The sequence below is a fragment of the Heterodontus francisci genome, unplaced genomic scaffold (assembly GCF_036365525.1).
Source record: "Heterodontus francisci isolate sHetFra1 unplaced genomic scaffold, sHetFra1.hap1 HAP1_SCAFFOLD_57, whole genome shotgun sequence".
NCBI lineage: Eukaryota > Metazoa > Chordata > Chondrichthyes > Heterodontiformes > Heterodontidae > Heterodontus > Heterodontus francisci.
The window spans coordinates 9,458,349-9,466,713 of NW_027142024.1; positions in this window are offsets into that span (position 1 = coordinate 9,458,349).

Genomic DNA, 8,365 nt, shown 5'->3' on the forward strand with positions numbered 1-8,365 from the left:
TTACTGCCTGTCAGTGTATGTCTGTGTTACTTGGTCTAAGTGTGTGTCTGTGTTACTGGGTATCAGTGCATGTCTTTGTGACTTGGTGTCAGTGTATGTCTTTGTTACTGGGTGTCAGTGTGTGTCTTCGTGACTTGGTGTCAATGTATGTCTGTGTTACTTGGTGTCAGTGTATGTCTTTGTTACTTGGTGTCAGTCTATCTCTGTGTTACTTGGTGTAAGTGTGTGTCTTTGTTACTTGGTGTCAGGGTATGTCTTTGTTACTTGGTGTAAGTGTGTGTTTGTGTTACTTGGTGTAAGTGTGTGTCTGTGTTACTTGTTGTCAGTCTATGTCTTTGTTACTTGGTGTCAGTGTATGTCTTTGTCACTTGGTGTCTGTCTGTTAGTTTGTGTTACTGTGTGTCAGTGTGTGTCTGTGTTACTTGGTGTAAATGTGTGTCTTTGTTACTTGGTGTCCGTGTGTGTCTGTGTTACTGGGTGTCAGTGTATGTCTTTGTTTCTGGCTGTCAGTGTATGTCTTTGTTACTTGGTGTAAGTGTGTGTCTGTGTTACTTGATATCAGTGTCTGTCTTTGTTACTTGGTGTAAGTGTGTGTCTGTGTTATTGGGTATCAGTATATGTCTGTTACTTGGTGTCACTGTATGCCTGTGTTCCTTGGTGTAAGTGTGTGTCTGTGTTACTGGGTATCAGTGTATTTCTTTGTGACTTGGTTTCTGTGTTTGTCTTTGTTACTGGGTGTCAGTGTGTGTCTTTGTGACTTGGTTAAAGTGTATGTCTTGGTTACTTGGTGTCAGTGTATGTCTTTGTTACTTGGTGTCAGTGTATGTCTGTCTTACTTGGTGTAAGTGTGTGCCTGTGTTACTGGGTATCAGTGCATGTCTTTGTTATTTGGTGTCAGTGTATGTCTTTGTTACTTGGTGTAAGTGTATGTCTTTGTTACTTGGTGTCAGTGTATGTCTTTGTTACTTGGTGTAAGTGTGTGTCATTGCTCCTTGGTGTCAGTGTATGTCTTTTTTACTTGGTGTAAGTGTGTGTCTGTGTTACTGGGTGCCAGTGTGTGTCTGTGTTACTTTGTGTAAGCGTGTGTCTTTGTTACTTGGTGTCCGTGTGTGTCTGTGTTACTGGGTGTCTGTTTATGTCTTTGTTACTTGGTGTCAGTGTATGTCTTTGTTACTTGGTGTAAGTGTGTGTCTGTGTTACTGGGTATCAGTGTCTGTCTATGTTACTTGGTGTAAGTGTGTGTCTGTGTTACTGGGTATCTGTGTATGTCTTTGTTACTTGGTGTCAGTCTATCTCTGTGTTACTTGGTGTAAGTGTGTGTCTTTGTTACTTGGTGTCAGGGTATGTCTTTGTTACTTGGTGTAAGTGTGTGTTTGTGTTACTTGGTGTAAGTGTGTGTCTGTGTTACTTGTTGTCAGTCTATGTCTTTGTTACTTGGTGTCAGTGTATGTCTTTGTCACTTGGTGTCTGTCTGTTAGTTTGTGTTACTGGGTGTCAGTTTGTGTCTGTGTTACTTGGTGTAAATGTGTGTCTTTGTTACTTGGTGTCCGTGTGTGTCTGTGTTACTGGGTGTCAGTGTATGTCTTTGTTTCTGGCTGTCAGTGTATGTCTTTGTTACTTGGTGTAAGTGTGTGTCTGTGTTACTTGATATCAGTGTCTGTCTTTGTTACTTGGTGTAAGTGTGTGTCTGTGTTATTGGGTATCAGTATATGTCTGTTACTTGGTGTCACTGTATGCCTGTGTTACCTGGTGTAAGTGTGTGTCTGTGTTACTGGGTATCAGTGTATTTCTTTGTGACTTGGTTTCTGTGTTTGTCTTTGTTACTGGGTGTCAGTGTGTGTCTTTGTGACTTGGTTAAAGTGTATGTCTTGGTTACTTGGTGTCAGTGTATGTCTTTGTTACTTGGTGTCAGTGTATGTCTGTCTTACTTGGTGTAAGTGTGTGCCTGTGTTACTGGGTATCAGTGCATGTCTTTGTTACTTTGTGTCAGTGTATGTCTTTGTTACTTGGTGTAAGTGTATTTCTTTGTTACTTGGTGTCAGTGTATGTCTTTGTTACTTGGTGTAAGTGTGTGTCTGTGTTACTGGGTATCAGTGTCTGTCTATGTTACTTGGTGTAAGTGTGTGTCTGTGTTACTGGGTATCTGTGTATGTCTTTGTTACTTGGTGTCAGTGTATGTCTTTGTTACTTGGTGTAAGTGTGTGTCTGTGTTACTGGGTATCAGTGTATGTCTTTGTGACTTGGTGTCAGTGTATGTCTTTGTTACTTGGTGTATGTGTGTGTCAGTGTTACTGGGTATCAGTGTATGTCTTTGTTACTTGGTGTAAGTGTGTGTCTGTGTTGCTGGGTATCAGTGTCTGTCTATGTTACTTGGTGTAAGTGTGTGTCTGTGTTACTGGGTATCTGTGTATGTCTTTGTTACTTGGTGTCAGTGTATGTCTTTGTTACTTGGTGTAAGTGTATGTCTGTGTCACTTGGTGTCAGTGTGTTTGTTTGTGTTACTGCCTGTCAGTGTGTGTCTTTTTTACTTGGTGTCCGTGTGTGTCTATGTTACTGGGTGTCAGTGTATGTCTTTGTTACTGGGTGTCAGTGTATGTCTTTGTTACTTATTGTAATTGTGTGTCTGTGTTACTGCGTATCAGTGTCTGTCTCTGTTACTTGGTGTAAGTGTGAGTCTGTGTTACTGGGTATCAGTGTATGTCTGTGTCACTTGGTGTCAGTGTGTTTGTTTGTGTTACTGCCTGTCAGTGTATGTCTGTGTTACTTGGTCTAAGTGTGTGTCTGTGTTACTGGGTATCAGTGCATGTCTTTGTGACTTGGTGTCAGTGTATGTCTTTGTTACTGGGTGTCAGTGTGTGTCTTCGTGACTTGGTGTCAATGTATGTCTGTGTTACTTGGTGTCAGTGTATGTCTTTGTTACTTGGTGTCAGTCTATCTCTGTGTTACTTGGTGTAAGTGTGTGTCTTTGTTACTTGGTGTCAGGGTATGTCTTTGTTACTTGGTGTAAGTGTGTGTTTGTGTTACTTGGTGTAAGTGTGTGTCTGTGTTACTTGTTGTCAGTCTATGTCTTTGTTACTTGGTGTCAGTGTATGTCTTTGTCACTTGGTGTCTGTCTGTTAGTTTGTGTTACTGTGTGTCAGTGTGTGTCTGTGTTACTTGGTGTAAATGTGTGTCTTTGTTACTTGGTGTCCGTGTGTGTCTGTGTTACTGGGTGTCAGTGTATGTCTTTGTTTCTGGCTGTCAGTGTATGTCTTTGTTACTTGGTGTAAGTGTGTGTCTGTGTTACTTGATATCAGTGTCTGTCTTTGTTACTTGGTGTAAGTGTGTGTCTGTGTTATTGGGTATCAGTATATGTCTGTTACTTGGTGTCACTGTATGCCTGTGTTCCTTGGTGTAAGTGTGTGTCTGTGTTACTGGGTATCAGTGTATTTCTTTGTGACTTGGTTTCTGTGTTTGTCTTTGTTACTGGGTGTCAGTGTGTGTCTTTGTGACTTGGTTAAAGTGTATGTCTTGGTTACTTGGTGTCAGTGTATGTCTTTGTTACTTGGTGTCAGTGTATGTCTGTCTTACTTGGTGTAAGTGTGTGCCTGTGTTACTGGGTATCAGTGCATGTCTTTGTTATTTGGTGTCAGTGTATGTCTTTGTTACTTGGTGTAAGTGTATGTCTTTGTTACTTGGTGTCAGTGTATGTCTTTGTTACTTGGTGTAAGTGTGTGTCATTGCTCCTTGGTGTCAGTGTATGTCTTTTTTACTTGGTGTAAGTGTGTGTCTGTGTTACTGGGTGCCAGTGTGTGTCTGTGTTACTTTGTGTAAGCGTGTGTCTTTGTTACTTGGTGTCCGTGTGTGTCTGTGTTACTGGGTGTCTGTTTATGTCTTTGTTACTTGGTGTCAGTGTATGTCTTTGTTACTTGGTGTAAGTGTGTGTCTGTGTTACTGGGTATCAGTGTCTGTCTATGTTACTTGGTGTAAGTGTGTGTCTGTGTTACTGGGTATCTGTGTATGTCTTTGTTACTTGGTGTCAGTCTATCTCTGTGTTACTTGGTGTAAGTGTGTGTCTTTGTTACTTGGTGTCAGGGTATGTCTTTGTTACTTGGTGTAAGTGTGTGTTTGTGTTACTTGGTGTAAGTGTGTGTCTGTGTTACTTGTTGTCAGTCTATGTCTTTGTTACTTGGTGTCAGTGTATGTCTTTGTCACTTGGTGTCTGTCTGTTAGTTTGTGTTACTGGGTGTCAGTTTGTGTCTGTGTTACTTGGTGTAAATGTGTGTCTTTGTTACTTGGTGTCCGTGTGTGTCTGTGTTACTGGGTGTCAGTGTATGTCTTTGTTTCTGGCTGTCAGTGTATGTCTTTGTTACTTGGTGTAAGTGTGTGTCTGTGTTACTTGATATCAGTGTCTGTCTTTGTTACTTGGTGTAAGTGTGTGTCTGTGTTATTGGGTATCAGTATATGTCTGTTACTTGGTGTCACTGTATGCCTGTGTTACCTGGTGTAAGTGTGTGTCTGTGTTACTGGGTATCAGTGTATTTCTTTGTGACTTGGTTTCTGTGTTTGTCTTTGTTACTGGGTGTCAGTGTGTGTCTTTGTGACTTGGTTAAAGTGTATGTCTTGGTTACTTGGTGTCAGTGTATGTCTTTGTTACTTGGTGTCAGTGTATGTCTGTCTTACTTGGTGTAAGTGTGTGCCTGTGTTACTGGGTATCAGTGCATGTCTTTGTTACTTTGTGTCAGTGTATGTCTTTGTTACTTGGTGTAAGTGTATTTCTTTGTTACTTGGTGTCAGTGTATGTCTTTGTTACTTGGTGTAAGTGTGTGTCTGTGTTACTGGGTATCAGTGTCTGTCTATGTTACTTGGTGTAAGTGTGTGTCTGTGTTACTGGGTATCTGTGTATGTCTTTGTTACTTGGTGTCAGTGTATGTCTTTGTTACTTGGTGTAAGTGTGTGTCTGTGTTACTGGGTATCTGTGTATGTCTTTGTTACTTGGTGTCAGTGTATGTCTTTGTTACTTGGTGTAAGTGTATGTCTGTGTCACTTGGTGTCAGTGTGTTTGTTTGTGTTACTGCCTGTCAGTGTGTGTCTTTTTTACTTGGTGTCCGTGTGTGTCTATGTTACTGGGTGTCAGTGTATGTCTTTGTTACTGGGTGTCAGTGTATGTCTTTGTTACTTATTGTAATTGTGTGTCTGTGTTACTGCGTATCAGTGTCTGTCTCTGTTACTTGGTGTAAGTGTGAGTCTGTGTTACTGGGTATCAGTGTATGTCTGTGTCACTTGGTGTCAGTGTGTTTGTTTGTGTTACTGCCTGTCAGTGTATGTCTGTGTTACTTGGTCTAAGTGTGTGTCTGTGTTACTGGGTATCAGTGCATGTCTTTGTGACTTGGTGTCAGTGTATGTCTTTGTTACTGGGTGTCAGTGTGTGTCTTCGTGACTTGGTGTCAATGTATGTCTGTGTTACTTGGTGTCAGTGTATGTCTTTGTTACTTGGTGTCAGTCTATCTCTGTGTTACTTGGTGTAAGTGTGTGTCTTTGTTACTTGGTGTCAGGGTATGTCTTTGTTACTTGGTGTAAGTGTGTGTTTGTGTTACTTGGTGTAAGTGTGTGTCTGTGTTACTTGTTGTCAGTCTATGTCTTTGTTACTTGGTGTCAGTGTATGTCTTTGTCACTTGGTGTCTGTCTGTTAGTTTGTGTTACTGTGTGTCAGTGTGTGTCTGTGTTACTTGGTGTAAATGTGTGTCTTTGTTACTTGGTGTCCGTGTGTGTCTGTGTTACTGGGTGTCAGTGTATGTCTTTGTTTCTGGCTGTCAGTGTATGTCTTTGTTACTTGGTGTAAGTGTGTGTCTGTGTTACTTGATATCAGTGTCTGTCTTTGTTACTTGGTGTAAGTGTGTGTCTGTGTTATTGGGTATCAGTATATGTCTGTTACTTGGTGTCACTGTATGCCTGTGTTCCTTGGTGTAAGTGTGTGTCTGTGTTACTGGGTATCAGTGTATTTCTTTGTGACTTGGTTTCTGTGTTTGTCTTTGTTACTGGGTGTCAGTGTGTGTCTTTGTGACTTGGTTAAAGTGTATGTCTTGGTTACTTGGTGTCAGTGTATGTCTTTGTTACTTGGTGTCAGTGTATGTCTGTCTTACTTGGTGTAAGTGTGTGCCTGTGTTACTGGGTATCAGTGCATGTCTTTGTTATTTGGTGTCAGTGTATGTCTTTGTTACTTGGTGTAAGTGTATGTCTTTGTTACTTGGTGTCAGTGTATGTCTTTGTTACTTGGTGTAAGTGTGTGTCATTGCTCCTTGGTGTCAGTGTATGTCTTTTTTACTTGGTGTAAGTGTGTGTCTGTGTTACTGGGTGCCAGTGTGTGTCTGTGTTACTTTGTGTAAGCGTGTGTCTTTGTTACTTGGTGTCCGTGTGTGTCTGTGTTACTGGGTGTCTGTTTATGTCTTTGTTACTTGGTGTCAGTGTATGTCTTTGTTACTTGGTGTAAGTGTGTGTCTGTGTTACTGGGTATCAGTGTCTGTCTATGTTACTTGGTGTAAGTGTGTGTCTGTGTTACTGGGTATCTGTGTATGTCTTTGTTACTTGGTGTCAGTCTATCTCTGTGTTACTTGGTGTAAGTGTGTGTCTTTGTTACTTGGTGTCAGGGTATGTCTTTGTTACTTGGTGTAAGTGTGTGTTTGTGTTACTTGGTGTAAGTGTGTGTCTGTGTTACTTGTTGTCAGTCTATGTCTTTGTTACTTGGTGTCAGTGTATGTCTTTGTCACTTGGTGTCTGTCTGTTAGTTTGTGTTACTGGGTGTCAGTTTGTGTCTGTGTTACTTGGTGTAAATGTGTGTCTTTGTTACTTGGTGTCCGTGTGTGTCTGTGTTACTGGGTGTCAGTGTATGTCTTTGTTTCTGGCTGTCAGTGTATGTCTTTGTTACTTGGTGTAAGTGTGTGTCTGTGTTACTTGATATCAGTGTCTGTCTTTGTTACTTGGTGTAAGTGTGTGTCTGTGTTATTGGGTATCAGTATATGTCTGTTACTTGGTGTCACTGTATGCCTGTGTTACCTGGTGTAAGTGTGTGTCTGTGTTACTGGGTATCAGTGTATTTCTTTGTGACTTGGTTTCTGTGTTTGTCTTTGTTACTGGGTGTCAGTGTGTGTCTTTGTGACTTGGTTAAAGTGTATGTCTTGGTTACTTGGTGTCAGTGTATGTCTTTGTTACTTGGTGTCAGTGTATGTCTGTCTTACTTGGTGTAAGTGTGTGCCTGTGTTACTGGGTATCAGTGCATGTCTTTGTTACTTTGTGTCAGTGTATGTCTTTGTTACTTGGTGTAAGTGTATTTCTTTGTTACTTGGTGTCAGTGTATGTCTTTGTTACTTGGTGTAAGTGTGTGTCTGTGTTACTGGGTATCAGTGTCTGTCTATGTTACTTGGTGTAAGTGTGTGTCTGTGTTACTGGGTATCTGTGTATGTCTTTGTTACTTGGTGTCAGTGTATGTCTTTGTTACTTGGTGTAAGTGTGTGTCTGTGTTACTGGGTATCAGTGTATGTCTTTGTTACTTGGTGTCAGTGTATGTCTTTGTTACTTGGTGTAAGTGTATGTCTTTGTTACTTGGTGTCAGTGTATGTCTTTGTTACTTGGTGTAAGTGTGTGTCTGTGTTACTGGGTGTCAGTGTGTGTCTGTGTTACTTGGTGTAAGTGTGTGTCTTTGTTACTTGGTGTCCGTGTGTGTCTGTGTTACTGGGTGTCAGTTTATGTTTTTGTTACTTGGTGTCAGTGTATGTCTTTGTTACTTGGTGTAAGAGTGTGTCTGTATTACTGCGTATCAGTGTCTGTCTTTGTACTTGGTGTAAGTGTGTGTCTGTGTTACTGGGGATCAGTGTATGTCCTTGTGACTTGGTATCAGTGTATGTCTTTGTGACTTGGTGTCAGTGTATGTCTTTGTTACGGTGTATCACTGTATGTCTGTGTCACTTGGTGTCAGTGTGTTTGTTTGTGTTACTGGGTGTCAGTGTGTGTCTTTTTTACTTGGTGTCCGTCTGTGTCTATGTTACTGGGTGTCAGTGTATGTCTTTGTTACTGGGTGTCAGGGTATGTCTTTGTTACTTATTGTAATTGTGTGTCTGTGTTACTGCGTATCAGTGTCTGTCTCTGTTACTTGGTGTAAGTGTGAGTCTGTGTTACTGGGTATCATTGTACGTCTTTGTTACTTGGTGTCAGTGTATGTCTGTGTTACTTGGTCTAAGTGTGTGTCTGTGTTACTGGGTATCAGTGCATGTCTTTGTGACTTGGTGTCAGTGTATGTCTTTGTTACTGGGTGTCAGTGTGTGTCTTCCTGACTTGGTGTCAATGTATGTCTGTGTTACTTGGTGTAAGTGTATGTCTTTGTTACTTGGTG